The following is a 3,596-nucleotide window of genomic DNA, read 5'->3' as shown; positions in this document are numbered from 1 at the left end:
GTTGTTTTTTAACCTGTATCCCGCACTTGTGAATTCTCTCCGCTCCTTTCTCCCAGCGAGGCTCCCACACCCCGGCTCTGAGCGCCGCTCTCTGAAGCCGATCGCAGCCGCTGCCGGAGAAAGCAGCTCCATGTCTATCTCTGTACTGATCAATGTGACACTGCGCATGCTCTGCATGGAAACCAAACTGCGCATGTGCCTGAGGTTTATAGACAATGCCCACCCTGGACTTTTGCTCTTCCCAGAATAATTTTGCTAATCCTCTCTTCCACTTCCCTAGAACTCTGTGGAGGCCTATAAAAAAACTCCAAGCAGTGTCACCTCTCCCCTTCTGTTTCTAACCTCAGCCCACACTACCTCAGGAGACAAGTCCTCATGAAAAGCTATCTCAGCCACCATTATACTATCCTCGACTAACATGACTTGCATGCACCCATTGCAGAGCTTCAAACTCCATGAGGCAGCCATACTCTCTATCACAGACAGACTCAGTCTGGAACCTCCTCTGTCCTTAAGACCTTATACACTGCCTGCACTCCTCCATTTCCCCTTTGCATGTTCCCTTTCCAACCTGCCCCATCTGCATCACTCCACAATTGGAAGTGTCAAGGGCAGAAGTCTGTCAAATCGTCTCCCTAACCTATTCTATCCTCCTTTAAGATTTTTTTGGAAATCATTCTGCTTAATCAATGTTTTGATCATCCATGAAGTACCTTAGGAGATTTGCCATTGTGAAAGATTCCATACAATATGAGTAGTTGTTGTTTTTGCCATACATTAGGAGAAACAGGAATGATGCATTCAAAATTCTACCAAGAAAGTCACTGATAGGTGCAGTGTATAGGCCACCAAATAATAACATCATATTGGGATGGGCAATAAACAAAGAAATAACTAATGCCTGTAAAAATGGTACGGTTATTATCATGGGTGATTTTAATGTACATGTATTTTGGTCAAACCAGCTTAGTCAGGGTAGCTATGAGGAGTTCATTAAGTGTATCTGTGATATTTTACTTGAACAGTATGAAATGGATCTACAAGGGAGCAAGCTATCCAAGATCTGACCCTCTGCAATGAGACAGGAATAATTAGTGACCTCAGAGTTAGGGATCCTCTCGGAAGAAGTGATCACTGTATGGTTGAATTTAATACATATGGAGAGTGTGAAGATAAAACCTAATACCTGGGTCCTGTGCTTGGACATGAGGAACTACAATAGAATGAGGGAGAACCTTGATAACGTAGACTGGAAACAAAGATTTTATGGTGGGACAGTTGATGAGCAGTGGAAGATTTTCAAAGACATTTTCCAAAGTCCTCAGCAAAGGTATATTCCAGTGAAATGGAAGTACTGTAAGAAAAGGTGTTCTCTACGATGGGTATCTAAGGAAAGTGATCAAATTGAAAGGCATACAACGTGGCCAAAACCAGCATGAAACTAGAACTGGGAAAACTTTAAAGGTCAACAGAAAGCCACAGAAGAGTTACAAAGAAATGTAAGCTCAAACATGAGAAAAATAAACTAGCACAGACTATAAAGACAGATAGCAAATGTTTCTATAAACATAAATAATGAGAAAAGAGTGGCAAAAGTAAACGTTGGTCTTTTGGAAAAAGAGGAGCATTTAGTTACGGGACATCACAGTGGGGGATACTAATATCTTGCCAGTAATTAACAAAGACACAAAGGTAGGTGAGGATATGGAAGCTATCATTATTACAGAACACCTAGTTTTGGACTGTTGGAGGTAATTGAGCTAATAATAGAAAATTCTTTTTTCCCTGACAGAATGTATCCCAGGAGAAATAGCAAATGCACTGACAGTAATTTTGCAAAATTCACTGGACTTCATGGCAGTCTCAGCAGTTTGGAAAGCAGCAAAAGTGACGCCACTGTTTTAAAAAGGAGGTGGACAAAAGATGGGTAATTATACCCTAGACAGCTTCTTCTCTATAGTGGGAATGATGCTTTGATCTATTATCAAGGAAGAAATAGCAGGGCCTTGATAGAAATTGTCCCATTGGACAGATACAGCATGGGTTCATGAAGGGCAGGTCATGCTTGAAAAATCTTTTGGAATTCTATGAAGACATTTCAAGCAAGTTGGACAATGTGGACCCAGTGGATGCAGTGTACCTGGATTTCCAAAAGGCCTTCGAAAAGGTTCTGTGCAAGAGGCTGTTGCATAATATAAAGGTATATGGCATTAGGGGTATAGTATTAGCATGGATAGAAGATTGGTTGACTAACAGGAAGCAAAGTGTGGGGATAAATGCATATTATCCTGGCTGGCAATCAGTGACTAGTTGTGTGCCTCAGGGATCAGTGTTGGGACTGCGATTATTTAGAATTGATACAGATGATTTGGAGTTGGGGACCACATTTAGGGTGTTAAAGTTTGCTTATGACACGATGATGAGTAGCAGGACAAAGTGTGCGCAGGACTGTGGAACTTTACAGAGGAACATAGATACATTGAGTGAGTGGGCAATGGTCGGTCATATGGAATATGATGTTCATAAATGTAATGTCATACTGTTTGGTTGGAGTAACATTAAAAAGAGATTATTAATTGAATTTTAAAAAGATGCATTTTTGCTAAGCAGAGGCACCTGAGTATCCTACTGCATGAGATTGGTCACCAGGTATAACAATCGATTCTGAAGGCAAATGCAATTTTGTCCTTCTATGCTGAAGGGATTGTGCTTAAAAGCAGATGTTATGTTCCAGCTGTATTGGGTGCTGGTGAGGCCACACCTGGAGTACTCCATGTAGTTGTTATCTCCTTAGTTGAGAAAGGATGTACTGGCACGAGAGGGGGTGCAGAGGAGATTAACTAGGTTGATTCCAGAGTTGAGGGGGTTGGCTTAACAGAGACGGAGTAGATTGGGATTATATTCATTGGAATTCAGAAGAATGGAAACATATAAAATAATGAATGGAATGGATAAAATAGAAGTAGAGAGGATGTTCCACTGGCAGGTGAATCTAGGACAAGATGGCATCACCACAAGATTAGAGGCAGCAAATTAGGACTGAATTGAGAAGGAACTTCTTAACCTCAATGGAATTCATTGCCCAGGGAAGTAGTTGATGTTTGTTCAGTAAACGTTTTTAAAGCTAAGGTAGCTTTTTTTCAAAACAGAAATAATTAATTAAAGAATACGGTGAGAACTTGGGTAAATGGTTCTGTGTCCACGAAATGATCAGCCATGATCTTATTGAATGGCAGAGCAAGCTCAAAGGGCAGGATGGCCTTCTCCTGTTCCTAGTTCTTATGTTATACATTCCTCCCTCACTCGTGACTTGGAGGTGCTGGTGTTGGATTGGGATGGACAAAATTAAAATTCACAGAACACCAGGTTATAGTCCAACAGGTTTATTTGGAAGCACTAGCGCTGCTGCTACTGCATCAGGTGGTTGTGTGTTTTTAACTTTGTTCCTCACTCTTGTAACTTATGCAGAACAACAAAAGCCACGAAGCAGTGCGCATGCTCCAGTCAACAATGGTCACAGGATGATTGATGTCAGCGGCGGACCAATGGAAGTACAGGGGCGGGGCTGGAGGACCTGGCGAGGCCGTTGGCCCTCC

This window comes from Hemiscyllium ocellatum, unplaced genomic scaffold (genome assembly GCF_020745735.1).
Source record: "Hemiscyllium ocellatum isolate sHemOce1 unplaced genomic scaffold, sHemOce1.pat.X.cur. scaffold_169_pat_ctg1, whole genome shotgun sequence".
Classification (NCBI taxonomy): domain Eukaryota; kingdom Metazoa; phylum Chordata; class Chondrichthyes; order Orectolobiformes; family Hemiscylliidae; genus Hemiscyllium; species Hemiscyllium ocellatum.
Note: the sequence above shows the minus strand (reverse complement) of the source record.